This window comes from Pelodiscus sinensis, chromosome 4 (genome assembly GCF_049634645.1).
Source record: "Pelodiscus sinensis isolate JC-2024 chromosome 4, ASM4963464v1, whole genome shotgun sequence".
NCBI classification, from domain to species: domain Eukaryota; kingdom Metazoa; phylum Chordata; order Testudines; family Trionychidae; genus Pelodiscus; species Pelodiscus sinensis.
The window spans coordinates 25,371,077-25,388,054 of record NC_134714.1 but is presented as its reverse complement, the minus strand read 5'-3'; positions in this window follow the sequence as shown (position 1 = coordinate 25,388,054).

Sequence of the window (16,978 nt, the reverse complement as noted above, 5' to 3'; positions counted from 1 at the left end):
GGATACGAGGGACTGATCAGTGAATGTGTTTGGAGCTTGCGCTCCATCTCAAGAAGACAACACATGTGTTACATACTCTGTACAAATTCCAGCTTAGAAGGCTATCAGATAACAATTCAGTTTGATACTGGGGAGACCTCTGATGTAACTATCATAGTGATTTCTGACTGGAGACACTACAAAAGTAGAAGCTGAGACAAAAAATTCCAGCTGCAGCTTTGACTGATGGCACCAGACAGCCAGAAGGCTGGCAAGGAGACACCTGAAGCCAGGTCCTGGACACAAATGAACAATGGATATCCTTTCTCTTTGAAGCTGAAAGAAGCTTCTAGCAGCACACTAATGAAGCATTATGGATGGACTCAGAGTAAACTGAAATTTTTAATCAACTGTGGACCATGTTTTGAACAATCTGGCCATGAAGTTATCGCCTCAGTGGTAGAGATAATGATCAGGAATTACAAAAATCAGTCTGTTGGCTGTCAGAACTTTTGAGGATAGGAGAGGTAAAATTGCCACAGATGTATTGGGCATGTGTTTGAGTGAGTCATGTACTGTTGATGACACTTTTTTCAGCTATAAATGATGTCTTCAAATGATACACAGCTTTTCCATGTGAGGTTGTATCATTAAGCACTGACAATACATCTGTTAACACTGAGTCTAGGAACTATAGTTTTACAAAATTATAAAGTGATATGATATATAAATCCATATATGTTCTTGGATTGACACCATAGTACCTTTCACATTCTCAACAAAACTATTAAGAAAAAACACATCACTTTTAGTAAGCTCTTAGTATTCAAATGTATGAGACATGATGGATTTACTCTGACTCATTAAATGCCATGAGACAAGGATGAAACAACTGAAATAATGTTGTGATGTATTTAGTTGTGTGAGACACCTATGTCTATGCATCAGAGAACATTAAAACATTACAGTGCTGTACAGTTCATTCACTTTCAAATGAAGATGCTTCTGGTCACTGGAGAAGACCCCAAGACAGGTTCTCAGATGTTACAAATGAAAAGTACCAATTTATTTTCACACTACTCTTCTCACATTGCTTCTGTCATACCAGACTTTACTTGAAATTTTCCCACAAGTCTTTGACAAATTTTACAGCAGATTATGACACTATATTCCATGCCTTATTCTGTTGACCCAGTTTCATACTGCCGCCCACCATGGTAGCACTTTTCTCTGAAAACGAGTAGGCATAGTGAAGTCTTTAGTGGTCTTCTTTGACTCTTCCTATGAAAGTCGATGGGACTATTTGCTGCGTAAGTTACAAAAACAGAGGAAAGATGTCAAAACCTGGCATTCAGTGAGCAAACTATTGTGATTATTAGGTGGCTATTATTAAAATAGATTACATTTCTTAGCATAAGTTATCAGCAAATGCCTACCATAATAAATGTAGACTACATATATGTATTTTGTAATTTCATAGCATTTTAAGGCCAGAAGAAACCATTAGATCTTCTAGGATGACCTACTGAATATCAAACATTATTAATTTCCACCTAGATATACTACGCTAAGCTCAAAGACTTTAATTAAATAAAGTGTTTCAGTCCTCAGGAGACTAAACTCTGTGCCACAGGTAGAGAATAGGAAAGATCAAAAGACCACCATTTCCCAATGCAAGGAACTAATTAATTTTGTTTTTCCTGTTTATTTGTTTGTTTGTTTACACAGTTTTAGCAAGGAGCACAACTCCCCATTTCTCCAGGGAACACAAGTAGGCTTACTCTTACACATGTCCTCCTGTTCGTCTTAACAGTCCCATTCCTGTCCTGAAGCAAAGTCACTTCCTCATCTTGTCCTAATCCATGCATACCCCAAACTGGCACCCTCGAGATCTAAGTACTCCCAAAGAAGGTAGTTTGCCAAACCAGGGTAGGTCCAACCTTTAATATTACCAAAGGAAGGAATTTGAACCACAGTGTGCAATAATTTCAAAGGATGGGAATAAAGGCCAGTTTGGGGCATGCAGGGGTTAGGACACGATGGTGAGGAAGTGACTTTGCTTCAGGATGGGAATGGGCTCTCATGGGACTCCCTTGCTGGCTGCCAGCCTAGCCAATGCATTGCCCTTGGCTTGCTGGCAAGGGCTCCATACATAGCTGCTGCCCTGCTCAAGCCAGCACAGCTCTCTGCCCCCAGCCAGCATCTTCTCCACACTCTCAGCCTCAGGGGCTCTCTGCCCCAGCCGACAGCAGCTCCCTGTGCCCAGCTGCAGAGGCTCCCTTCCCTCAGCTGGTGGTGGCTCACAAGCCAGCTAGTATGGCTTGCTGCCTGGACCTGCTCCCGTTGCTAGTGGCTGGCCCTGCTCCCTGCCCTCAGGCCAGTGGCCCTGCAGGCTGCCTGCCAGCTGAGCTCCCAGCTGCTAGAAACCTCTGTGGTTGGGGCCCTCTGGTCCAGCAACATCTGTCGTCCTGCCAGACCATGGATGTTGCCAGACCACAAAGTTTCAACCTGTACTCCCGTTTCCTCCATTTAATATTTTGTCTGAACAACTTATGGGGAGTAATGTCAAAAATCTGCCTCCTCTTCCATTATCCTTAAATTAAAAGACATTTCTACAACACAAGTAAATCCTTTCTGTTCTGGAGCAAATACATTCTAATTCGCTTGGAAACGTCCCTTTTAGCGCCTATCAGATTTTGAAAAATGCCATCATCAATATATACTGAGAGGGAATGTGGTAACGCTTTCTCAACTTCAGTACCTTCTCAAAGAGGCACATTGACCTCTGCTGCTTTATATGCAGAGAGAGAATGCTATTCTATAGGATGAGTGCAAAGACTATTTTATTTTCACATTAGTATCGAAAATTAATCCAGAGATGATACATAGAGCAAGAACAATGGAAAGCATTCACTTCTATGAATTATCAAGATCATTCATTTCTAGCATCTTCTAGCATTTTTTATCATGCCTGTGAAGGGAGGATATTCAGAGAAAAAGTATGATTGGTGTGCTTCTACCCTAATTTTCTTATATCTTTTGTTATTATTTTCATTTGTGGCAGTCTTTTCTGGAGAAAATAAAAAATAAAAGAATAAACAGACTCCGACTGTAGTTAGCCTCTTCTCAGTGAAAACAAAGTTTTAGAAGGCGAATTTCAACCACTAAAATACCATAATCAGCATTTTACATTGACCTTTTTGTGATCCTTTTGTGATTTTAAAGAGACCGTGTTCTATCTTTCTCCTACTTACGTTGACCAAGTTCTGAAGTCAAAGGGGTTGTACAGATGTGAGAACAAAACTTGTCTTCTTACGTCTTTCTGCAATGAAAACAATTTATTTTTAAGAGCTAGTAAATACTCCCACGTTCTTCTGAGTGCAAGTTTTACAAATATTAACTGCTGTAGCTATAATATGATTGTATTAGATGAGACTTACCCTGTTTGACAGCTGACTTATTCCAGAACATGAACAGTTTGGGCTAGCTCAGGGGCGGGCAATAATTTTGGATGGGGAGGGCCACTTCAACATTTTACTAACTGGCTGCACTTTTCTATGGAATGAGTGCGGAGTCCAGGACAGAGGTTAGGTGCAGAAGCTCGGGATAGGGGACTGGGATGCAGAAGAGGGTGTAGGGGTCTGAGAGAAAATTTGGGTGAAGGAGGGGGTTGTGACCTGAGGCATGGGACTGGATTACAGGGTTCAGGAGGGGGTAAGGGTGCAGGAGAGGGTTCTGGTTTGGGGGAGGGATGTAGAAGTGGGTGCAGGGTCTGGGAGAGATTTGTGACCTGGAGCAGAGGAAGGAGGGTGCAGAGGATTTGGGTGCTGTCCCTGCTCCCAGCAGAATCTCTCAGCTCCCATTGGCTGATTTCCAGCCAATGGGAGCTGAGAGATTTTGCCAAGGACAGGGTGCGAAGCCTCTCTTACCCTCCCCACAGGGGCGGAGAGACCAGATTAAAAGGCTTGATGGTGGTAAAGGTTTGCAGGCTCGGCTAGATTGTCACTTTCTAGCTAGCCTACAATGAGGCCTGGAGGCTGAAGAGGATAGATCCTCAGGATCAGCTAGTAGTACTGGTTCATTCAAGAAGTTCATTACTTCTCCCTCCATGTCAGCTGAGCTGGGCTTTCCAGTGTGTAGGAGTTGTGTTCAGACAATATTCAGCCCACTCTCCAGCCATCAGGGCAGGGATGAAAGTGGTGTCCTGTAACCTATGGACAGACTGGTGATGTGGAAAGGCTGAGCTTGGGAGTGAGAGGCTCTCCATATCCCCTTGCTTCCTGGCATGGTTTGTAGAGCAAGTCACAATTTTTGCTTTGATTAAACAGTGCTTCAGTATTGTAATATCAAATGTGTAGAGACTGCAGATATTACAAATTCATATATATATATATATATATATATATATATATAATTTCAATATTCATAAACAAGAAGTTATGACTAAGAAAATGTGATACAAACTGCAAGATTCATGTCCTCTTTGACAGAGACAGTACCATATGAAGCAACATCAGTTCAAGTCCTCCTCACCCTCCAGTAATCTCTTTCTGTTAGAAAAATTTGCACCCATTCAAGCACTCCACTTACCATTGCTACCTGCTTTGTGTATACTTTCAACCTATCGGCATCTAAGTAGATGACACAATACCTGTTATACAATGAGATGATGCTAGAATATGGCTTGAGACAACAAAACATTATACAAATACTGTGAAGAAGTCTATCTGCAATGCTTTGTGAAACAGAACATGCTGAAGCAAAAGGAGCTAGGCAGAGAATACTCTGTCCAGGGTGTCTGAGAGTTGAGGATATCTTTAATTAAGTGAAAATGCAGAAAGCATGCATTTGATTGTTGGCCCTTGGCAGACATTTTTAAGCATACATCTTTAACAAATAGATACTCTATCCATGAAAGTAGGCTAACGACACATATGGAGTAATATCCTGGCTTCACTGAAGTCAATGATAAAATTTCCATTGGCTTCAAGAGGGCCACCCTTACACCTAGGGAATCCAGAATGGCACTATGTGTATTCAGGTAGATAGTCCACTTGATTTTTTTCTTCTGCCCAAATATCATCACAGATATTAGATATCATTCACCATTATGTTATTTCAGTTTTAGGCTGGAAATCCAAAGAATGGATTTACACTGAGGTTAACTGGAGTGATTCCACATTAAATAAAGTCATTGCATTTTCAATAAATTGATAACTTTAAAGTATGATATTTTGTCACATTTTTTCTCTTTCTATAGTTCTAAATACAGCAAATCAAATTCAGACCATAGGAGGTCAAACAGAAACAAATGCATGGCTAACGGGCTTAAATAATCTCACTTCATTGAAACTGTGCCTTCTTACTACAGGACTGAAATGTGTATAAGTGTGTATATCTTGTACTTTTATTATATTCTTCCCCTCTATGAATTCCCTGATAAATCAGCTCAGTATCATTTCATAATGCATACTTCAAGCTCTCACCCTGATAATCCAATAAGGGTACTGAAATAACACCTGGTAATTTATGTGACCAATCACAACGAACCAAGATAGCTCAAATTTTGAATAACAAATGCTTTCTGTGAAGCTTGGATAATCATTCCATAGAAGGGGAGGGAAAAAATCAGGAAAATTGCGATTTTGATTGTAGAAACTACCAGCAGAAAAATTAGTAAAGTCATTGTGTAAATGATTTGCTGTTAATTATTTGCCAAGCTCTATTTGTATTGAAGTATTAAATAGTCTGGATAATGTCTTATAATAAATCTGAAACAATTCAGATTTTTTGCCATTCTAATTTGACTAAAATTTGGTTTAAAGGAACCAGAATACAGGGCAACATTAAGGCTAGCCCCACAGAAACATGTTGAAGAATTTCTTGTTTCCTTCCTACTTTGCCTGCAATAAAAGAGAAGCAGGCAATGAATTTCAGTGAGTAGTTGTATAAAACCATGATTTATTAAATAACTTTTTGCAAAGGGAATAGTTTAAGGAAAAGAGGTCAGGCATTACATAATCGATGAAATCCTTGAACATGTATTGATCCATGCTTATTACATTTTTAAACTCTCACCTGTGAATAGTTCCCAATAACACAATAACTGTTACTACTTGTTGTTTTTACAAGAAATGTAGTAAATATAATTTGCTGTTCTTAATCATGGAAGATATCCTTTCTCTCTAAAGATTACCACCAAAGACTTATTTACATCCAATATACAATGCAAATATACAGTAGATGGAATTTTACACTGTCCTCTTTTCCACTTCCATTTCTTAGAGCATTTCATGTCTGTATTTGACACTATCTGTACTAACACATTTTAGTCACATATGGAAATCCCAAACAAACTTCCCTGACAATATAAATTGTTACTAGAAAATAGCATAATGATGTGTTAGACCTCTAACCCCCAAAAAACCTTCACTGCCTTATTCATTACTTAAATAAAAAGAAAAAGGCAAGTTAACTGTCATGAGTTTTTTCTCAGAGCTGTAGAATTTCATAAGGAATTCAATCTACAGGAGAAATAGAGGATAGTTGGTCGCCAAGACAGGCCTGCCAGGAGAAAGTCTTTCTGCTGCTTCTGTTCAACACAGCTTGAGGCAAAGCAGGTTGTATAGGCCTTGACCCAGCAAGGTCATCATTTTGTGAGGAATTCTGCTGCTTGGCTTTGCATAAAAACCAAGTTCTTTTAGCCAAAACAGAGCCCTGTGTAAAATAATCCCTCAGCAAGGATCCTCGACTTCAGTGAAAAGGCTAAATGCCCCCTTTTTGTCTGCATGTCCAGGCTTTTTAGTCCTTCCTCATCAGGTAGTACAGAGTTCACAGCAAATCCATTTGCAGGATTCAGAAAAAGCCCATTTTTTCTGACCTCCATGCCAATACTCCTTCACCTCATGTACGACCTTCATTTATGTTCTGGGCACTTCGGTACACAAGTAGAAAGGGAAGCACTACACTAGCTTAAAGCTGGGCAAGCTTTTATTCTAAAAATATATTTTAAAGGATTCCTTTTCTCTATACAGTTTATAGTAAGAAAAAGTGTTATGCTTTAATAAAGTAGGTGATGTACAGATACAATTTAAAAACCACCAGGACCGCACAATAGAACTGAGCATGGGGTAGAGAATAAGAGGGAACTGGGAAGGAGGAGGGGGACAACTGGGATAAGGAAAGGTGGTTTTAAATCACCTTTGCATTCCCTCCCCTAATTTTGAATTACATATAAGTTATTTTACATCACTCCGGAAGCATAAAAGGACCTTAAAGAAAGCAGAAATGCTTTCCTGGAAACATCCCCTCTACAAGAAGTCTCCCTGACTGGTGCAGAATTGGTACAAAGATTCTGCACTGGCATCAACATATGGGACAGAACCAGGGTACAATGACTATAGGGGCCAGAAATGCAGAGTACATGTTAAAGCAGCTCTGACATTGCTGTAATTGGCTGGACAAGCCTCTGTATAGTCCCAGAGCACAGAGAGTGCAAAAGTGTCTCAATGCTACCTTGGCCTGTCCCCTCTACTCCATCTTGGCTCCAAGCACAGAAACAAAGTAAGGCTACATCTACACAACTGCAAAATTTGACCTAACGTATGCAACTCCCACTATGTGAACAAGGTAGCTGGAGTTGATATACTTTAAGTTGAGGTACTGTGGGGTTTATGCCATGGTGGGGGGAAGATGTCAACAGAAGAAACTCTGCTGCCAACTTCCCTTACTCTTCTCATCTGGGCATAAAGTAATGGGGTCAATTGGAAAGCAATCTGCAGTCAATTTGGCAAGTCTTCACTAGACCCACTAAACTGACCACCGGTAGATTGATCTCAGAATGTCAATCCCCACAGTAGTGTAAATGTGGCCTAATTCAGTTCCATAGTAGTGGCATAATTAAGGACCAGAATGGTCACATTTCTAGAGGAGATGCAAAAAATGGTTACAAGCATGGACAACATGCTCAAGCTGGGTCACCTTATGACATTTTGCCTTCTCTATATATGCCCACGGTTGACACCATTGAAACCATCACCATCTACTAAAATTAGTCCCTTCCTGTGTCCTCCATTACAGCCTACAGATGAGTAGGGTCCAAGGGATGACTTTTCTCAATCCCGGGCTTCAGTGGGAGTTTTGTCTGAGGAAGGACTGTGGGGCAAATTATATATGGTGTGCAGTGTGAGCAGCATACCAGGACTCCTCTTCCTGTTGAGTGTCACACATAAGAGTCCATCTAACAGTCTACAAAGGCCTGAGCATGGTGTAGGGTAAAAAGGAGAATACTATAAAAAGAGGAATAGAAAGAGGCTTTGGGATGACAGATACTTTTATGAGATGAGAGTTTCTTTGAATTCTGTGCTGTCCATTTCAGTACCAAGTACACAGTATTCATAACCTAATTCTTAAATTTTATGAATCACTGTCAACTTGCATTGTTTAAGGCTTACTATCAAAATAAGTTGTTCTGCAGACTGGGGGCCTGAGCTCTTTAGAGGAATGTCAAGAATCTTCTACATTCCATATAATATTTCAATCATTGAGTCTATCGGGTGCACTTAAACCCTCACTCACCACACAAAGTATGCTTTTTGAACCATTACAGTCCAAGAAGCAAAAGCTGGCAAGGACCCTAGCTACCCTGGTATCTATTCACCTGGTGCATTTTCAGAAACCTTTGACAATCCAAATGGCAGCTCACTCTGTAATCATATTAGCCATGATGGCAACAATGGCCATGGATGGTTCTTAAACTGCCATGACTTGATGTCACAAAGCTTATGTCCATGGGAAGAGGGGAAGAAATGCAGTCATATTGCAGCTGAATCGCAAACCAAAACAAATATTTCAGCAGTCTTTCTTGGTCTATCAAGGAGATGCAGACCCTTAAGGAATCTGAGCCTTTGCCCCTTCTCCCTAGGTACAATCACTAATCTCTTTCTTTTTTTCACCCCTCCCCCCCCCAAGGGTGCAACCTACTTACCTAGCACATAAAATGCAGAAATTCGTATTATCACAGTTCAGCTTTAGAGATTTACATTAGAATCAGAGAACTTTATTTTAGCACAATATATATGGTGAGCAATACAGTGAGAGAAGACTGGGTTTATTCCCCAGATAAGTCATTTATTTCTTACCTCAAAGAAAAATCCAATATCCTGAGATCAGATGCATATTGAGGCTTTGGTGGAAGAAAAAAAACTGACTTAGGCTGGATTAACGTGTTCAAATTGGACATTCACCATCTGTATTCTCCGCAGAGCTGATTTTGTACATATTGCATACAGTATACAAATGCATGAGCCTGGCTTTAACATTTTTCTCCAAGAGGCTATGGAGCCATGAAATTATTTACCTAGCAAATAATTTATGAAAGCCTCATGTTTCTTTTTGTGTCAATGTTTTACTGTCTTATTGTCTAATGCATTTGTCAACGATGAATTTTAGAGATTCAGGCAATAAATGGATGTATGCAGGAAGGCTGAATGCAAACAAACTGTTCGCACGGAAGTGGGAATTCACATTTTAAACAGTTAAAACCAGAGAATAAAAATGTAAGGAGGATGATAGGAATTACAAAGACTTCCACTAGTAAGTTACTGGTATGTTTTAGTGCCTGGTCAGTCATAATTAAAAATCACTGCCATCTTTTTGGGGGTGGAAGTTTTGTTAAACAGAATCGGTAAAAATATTTCCAGCAAAACTGCTTTACTGCAAATTATACAACTAAACATCTTTTCCAAAAAGTTTCTGTTTTCCACAGAAAAAATTACGTTTTCATGAAAAACCTGAAAAGCAATACTGTTTTAGGCTCGTGCAAGAACATTTTCAAATTTTTTTCAATTTTCATTTTTGAGTGAAAAGTTTCCTTGTGGGTGAACAAAACATTTCTGACCATTGTAATGTTAAATTTTCTGTCCATTCTCAGTCGAGTTTCTGGAAAATCCTTACTGCAATTTGTATTCATGTTGACAGTCTGAGTCGAGAGGCCATGAATTTAAATGGATTGGAAACTGAACCTTTCATTTCTAGAGAAGATCAGTTTCTCAAGGGCCAAACTGATGCTTACTGATGTAAAGAAAAGGGGGGATAAAGATAAGAGAGAGAAAACACAACTCTCCTACCTTCTTCTCAATATAGTAGAACCTCAGATAAATGAACACCTCAGGAATGGAGGTTGTTCATAACTCTGAACAAAACTTTCTGGTTGTTCTTTCAAAAAAGTTTACAACTAAACATTATCTTACTACAGTTTTGAAATTTTACTCTACAGGAGAAAAATGCTGCTGTTAATCATTTTAATGCAAATTAAATAAGCACAGAAACAATTTCCTTATCAAATCTTTCTCTCAAAAACTTTCCCTTTATTGTTTTAGTAGTTTATATTTAACACAGTACTGTTGCGGATTTACTGCTTTTGTGTGTGACTCTTTCTCTGCTGTCTGACCACAGTTCCCAATGAGGTATATGGCTGACATATCAGTTTGTTCATAACTCTGAGGTTCTATTGTACTGCTTTCCATGGCAGGATATTGAGAGCTGAAGCAGATGTAGTTGAAGCTCACGAAAAGGCCAGGGCTCAGGAAATGGTTCTGCTAGACTTCCTGTATGATGTTACATAAGTCAAAAATTACATAAGTCATATTAGCCTCTCGGTGCTTCTGTTCACCATATGTAACCTGGGGTAGGTGGTTGTCAACACAGTTCCTGCCTCCCTCACATGTATATTCTGAGGATAAATACATTAAAGAGTGTAAGGTGCTGAGATGTCAAAGTGAGGAGGAGTCATATACCTCCCTAACAATCCTACAAAATGAGACAACTAATATTTCCTTTCTCCGAAGTTTGCAAGTTCTTTGTGGCAAGGCCTCTCTCACGTATTAAGTGTACTTGTGTTCAACACAATGAGACTCTGGTCACAGCAGAGATCTAGAACATAACATAACATAAAAACGGCCGTACTGGGTCAGACCAAAGCTCCATCTAGCCCAGTATCCTGTCTGCCGACAGTGGCCACCACCAGGTGCCCCAGAGAGGATGGACTGAAGACAATGATCAAGCGATTTGTCTCCTGCCATCCTTCTCCAGACTTTGACAAACAGAGGCCAGGGACACCAATTCTATCCCCTGGCCTTTTATGGACCTAACCTCCATGAAATTATCTAGCTTCTCTTTAAACTCTGTTATAGCCCTAGCCTTCACAGCCTCCTCTGGCAAGGAGTTCCACAGGTTGACTACATGCTGTGTGAAGAAGAACTTTATTTTATTAGTTTTAAACCTGCTACCCATTAATTTCATTTGGTGTCCTCTAGTTCTTCTATTATGGGAACTAATAAATAACTTTTCTTTATCCGCCTTCTCCACACCACTCATGATTTTATATACCTCTATCATAGCCCCCCTCCGTCTCCTCTTTTCTAAACTGAAGAGTCCCAGTTGCTTTAACCTCTCCTCATATGGGACCCATTCCAAACCCCTAATCATTTTAGTTGCCCTTTTCTGAACCCTTTCCAAGGTCAAAATATCTTTTTTGAGAATCTGTGGGTGATTCTCTACTGCAAATACAACTAAAGTAAGTACGGTGATAGGCCCCTTGCAGGTCTCACTTGTGAGGCTGTGGGTACTGAAGCCATAGAGAATTTCACCTTGTAGAGAACAAAGAGTGAATGACTATACATGGCTCTGGGGAGAGAGTAGTGGAGAAATGCTCCACACTTCTTAGATCAGCCCTAGATAGATGTTAATTTATGGGCTGATTTTCCCCATCTGTTAGGCATCTGCAGCTCCCACATTTCAATTTGGATCAGTTGAAATATTTCACCACAGTAATTTTGAAATGTTGCATTTAGATTGACCCTTTTTTGTTACAATTAATTTTAAAAGAAAAAGCTGCTTTGAACTAAAAAACTGGAATTTTTCAAAAGCTTCAGAAGGGTAGCTGAGGTAGTCTGTAACTGGAAAAACTTAAAAAACAATGAATAGTCTAGGAGCACCTTAAAGACTAACAAAACATGTAAATGGTATCATGAGATTTCATGGGTACAACCCACTTCTTCAGATGAATGGAGTATTAAAAGTCTAGTTCCAAAATAAATAGGGATTGGGGGTGGGGGGGAAGAAGGAAGGAAAAAATAGTGAATTAGAGCAGTGTTTCTCAACCAGTGGTACGAGTACCCTCAGGGGGTATGTCTACACTACCCCCCTAGTTCGAACTAGGGGGGGTAATGTAGTCATACGGAGTTGCAAATGAAGCCCGGGATTTGAATTTCCCGGGCTTCATTTGCATAAAGCCGGCCAGCGCCATTTTTAAATGCCGGCTAGGTCGGACCCCGTGCCGCGCAGCTACATGTGGCACGGACTAGCTAGTTCGGATTAGGCTTCCTATCCAAACTAGCTGTATGCCTCGTGGAATGAGGTGTACAGCTAGTTCGGATTAGGAAGCCTAATCCGAACTAGCTAGTCCATGCCACGTGTAGCCGCGCGGCACGGGGTCCGACCTAGCCGGCATTTAAAAATGGCGCCGGCCGGCTTTATGCAAATGAAGCCCAGGAAATTCAAATCCCGGGCTTCATTTGCAACTCCGTATGACTACATTACCCCCCTAGTTCGAACTAGGGAGGTAGTGTAGACATACCCAGGGGTACTTAAGAGAAGTCTGGGGAGTACATCAACACAAATGAAGTTTGGAGAAAACAGAATTTTTGTTTTGAATTTTGCAGTGCTTTATTATATTTGTACTTTTTACATCCAAAAATTTTGCCCACCTGGCTACTATTAAATTGTTTAAACAAATGTGTTGCAATGGTAGAAAATTTTTGCGTGTGTCTGAAAACTGTAGGTACTGGGGGTACTTACAATTTTTTTAAAGGGGGTACTTTATAAAAAAAAAGGTTGAAAAACACTGAAGTAGAGTGTTCCTGTTACATGAAGCTGATAGAGAAGGTGCAAATTGTTCTGAAGTACCCATTGTTTGGTTGGTGAAGTCATTAGGATGTGGAAGGTAGTGTGATAGCCAGGTAATGTCTTTATTCATACCTTTATGATGGGTCCCAAACTTGGAAGTAAAGTTAAGTTCCATGGCTTCCCTGTGTATTTGGCTTGTGGAATTGGCTTGAAACAACTCAGTGACTTGGATATCCATTAATGAGTCCCCAGGCAGGTTCAAGTGTTCTCTAACAGGTTTCTGTGTGTTGACTTCTCAGATATCTGATTTGTGTCCATTAATTCTTTCCTGTAGAGACTATCCAGTTTGGCCAATATACATGGCAGAGGGGCATTGCTGGCATTTGATGGCATAGATCACATTAGTAGATGTGCAGTTAAATGAGCCCCTGATGTAGTGGCTGATGTGTTTGGATCCCGTAATGAAATCTCTTGTGTAGGTGTGTGGGCAGAGTTGGCACTGAGACTGATTTCAGGGGTGGATTCCTGAATGATTCCAATGGAGATATGCTGCATGGTTACCTGAAAGAATTTGTTTGAGATTAGGTGTTGTCTGTAGGCGATGATTGGCCTTTCCCACCAAGGCCTGTGAGAGTGAGGAGTCATTTTCCAGGATAGGTTGTAGATTGTTGGTAATGCATTGGAAGGGTTTAAATTGTGGACTGAAGGTGATGACAAGTGGAATTCTGGTGTTTTCTCTTCTTGGCCTGTCTTGAAGTAGTTCATGTCTAGGTACTCTTCTGGCTCTGTCGATCTGTTTTTTCACTTCTCCGGGTGGATATTTCAGTTTTAAGAATGCTCTATAGAGATCCTGTAGATGTTTGTTTGATTGGAGCAAATCTGCTTGGCTGTAAACAATAGATTGAACAATGTGTCTTAGATGGAAGCTAGAGTCATGAAGGTAAGTGTAGCGGTCAATAGGTTTCTGGTATAAGGTGGTTGAAATGTGTCTGTCATATAATTGTACTGTAGTCTCAAGGAAGTGGACCTCTCATGTGGACTGATCCAGGCTGAGGTTGATGGTGAGATGAAAGTTGTTGAAATCCCTGAAAAATTCTTCAAGGGTCTCTTCCTGTGGGTCATCAATGTAGCGTAAGTAGAGTAAGCGTACTAAAGGGTGAGAGCTGAGGAAACATTGTTTAAGGTCAACCATAATGATGTTGATATATTGTGGGGACATGCAGGTGCCCATGGCTGTGACACTGACTTAAAAATACAAATTGTCTCCAACTCGGAAATAGTTGTGAGTGAGGACAAAGTCACAGAGCTCTGTAACCAGTTTGACCACTTCAAAACTGGATTTTCAAATGTTTTTTAAGCCAGAAGCTTTTGTCAAATATTACTTTTCTTGCAAAAAAAATTGATTTTCATAAATCTTCATGTTCTGACAATAATGTAGTCAAAACATTCCATACTTATTCTAACCCACCAAACTCCAGCTAGATCTGCAGATCTGAACCAAATCTTCCTCCTTCCCCCATTTAAGTTTAAAAAAAAAAAACTTGAGCCAATTTTATTTCCTTTTGTTACCTCCTTTGCACCTTTCGGTTCAGGTAGGGGTCATGGAAATGATGACAATGCTTCCAACCTGACCACAACCAATAAATATCAGAAAGTTCACAAAACACCATTCTGCTAAGGTTTTTCAACCCTAGTCTGAAGGGATGTAGTAGTCATTATTTATTTATTTATTTATTCATTTATTGTTACAAAAGAACCTATGGGCCCAGGTGAGACTGGGGCCTTTTTCTGCTAGACACTGTCTATGCATGCACGCAGTGCTACAGTGCTCTGCCCTGAAGAGCATGAAGTCTAAATAGACAAGACAGAAAGGAAATGTTATTATCCCCCTTTTACAGATGGGGAATAGAGGCACTGAGTATGTCTTGCCCAATCGTACAGGAGGATGTCTATGGCTTAGCTAAGTACTGAGTTTCAGTATAGTGCCTTGACCTCAGGACCATACTCCTGATAGTCTTTGAGTAAGCATACAAATTAAAACAAGCAAAACTTGAAATTAAACGATTGGCCTTGTTTGAAGGGAAGGGTGATTTTATAGGGAAACAAGGGTTATGATGTAGCAATCTTTTACAAAATGAAGGAAACAAAACCAGGAGTAGAGATGAACCAGAATTTTTCAATAAATCATTTTTGATTGAAAGAATGCCCCTTTGTCCAAACTAGAGCTATTTGCAAAGTAGATTCAGATATGACAAATTTCACAATTAGAAAAGTGAGACAAATTTTTCAGTTGTTAAAGCGAAACACTTTAGCTAATTAGTTGTTTAAATATGCCATTAAAAAGAACAAAAGATTGAAATCAAAATGAAGTGTTTCAAAATTAACAATACAAATATTTTGGTTGATTTGAAATAATCAAAAAATTGATTTTGATTTGTGAATACTTTTGGCTTTTTGGCTGATCTGAGGCAGGAAAAAAATTGAAAATTTCAAAAATATTCATAGAAAAGGAAAATTGTTTCCCACCTAGCTCTAGCCAGGAGAGACAGTTGACCAAGGGCTTGCTTATACAGATGTCAGGTAGGGTATGTCTACACTGCATTCCTCTTTCAAGAGGGGAATGCAAATGCAGCTGAGCAAAATTGCAAATGAAGCGTGGATTTGAATTTCCCATGCTTCATTTGCATAATTGCATACGGGCACTTTTTCGAAATACCCTATTTTGAAAGAAAAAATGCAGTCTAGATGGGGTTATTTTTTTAAAAAACACCTTATTTCGAAATAACCCTTACTCCTTAAAAAATGAGGTTTAAGGGTTATTTCGAAAAAAGGGTTTTTTTCAAAATAACCCCATCTAGACCGCCTTTTTTCCTTTGAAATAGGGTATTTTGAAAAAGCACCCGGATGCCATTATGCAAATGAAGCACGGGAAATTCAAATCCGAAGTTCATTTGCAATTTCGCTCACTGGATTTGAATTCCTCTCTCAAAGAAGAATGTAGTGTAGACATACCCATAGTGAAGTTGCACTGTAAAATAAAGTATAGATTGAATCTCTCTAATCCAGCACTCTCTGATCCAGCAACATCCATAGTCCAGCGTGATTTTAGTTAGCCGAATGTCCGCTTATCATGGGTATGACCAAGTTTCCCAAGGTTGCATGAAGTTTGTTTACAGCCACCAGTCTTGGCTCTCAATGTTCTGTGCGGTTATTAAACTCTAATTTGTCCCTAAATGTCTTCTAAGAGTTCAGTAGGCAGTGGAAGTGTTGGTAATGCTGCTAGATAATATTAACCTCCCATGGTTTGGAAAATTCTCTGGTTTGGTACCAGTCAGGTTCCAGAAGTGCCAGACTAAAGAGGTTCATCCTGTATAAAAGTTAAGACTGAAATTCTTGACTTTAAACATCAAAAAATATTTCTAACACATCAGCCAAGCAAGCACTGTCCATGGGGCACACTCCAGAATCAAATGGTTGCATGGGGGAATCAAGGGCACCAACAGGTGTAAACTCTCCCATCTCTGACCCCACAAAGGAGAGTGGGAACTTTCTTGCTCAGAGAAGCAGCAACAGCAGCTCTCAGTCCACCTCACTTTAGTAAGACTTGACCTGAAAGGACTTTTTCTTTTTCTGGTCTTGGGGGGAAAAAAAGCTTTGGAGGCAGGGGATGTAAATGGGGAGGTTCATGCTGGAATACCAGCAGCAGGTATTTCATTGAGGCCACTGTCTTGTCTGTATCAATGCTAGTTACAGTCAGAATCATGTACTCAGTGCTTTAATTTATAAATAATTATACTGGATGGAGAGAGAAAACAGAGTATCTCAGCACATATGGCATGCCAAATCCCCTACTGTTTGGAGACCCCGACAAGACATAGGTACAATAGGGCAGGAGAAGGGCTCTGAATATCCTGGCTTTTGTCAGTTTAAGCTAGTCTCTTAAATTTATTTTAATTGAGTTGTTTTGTATTTAATTATGCATCTATTCTATAATATACTTACTTCTAGTTATTGTGCCTTACAATCCCTTTCTTTCCAATATTGACTGCTCTAATTTACTTTTATGCAAACAGCCTAGTCAGATTTAATAAAA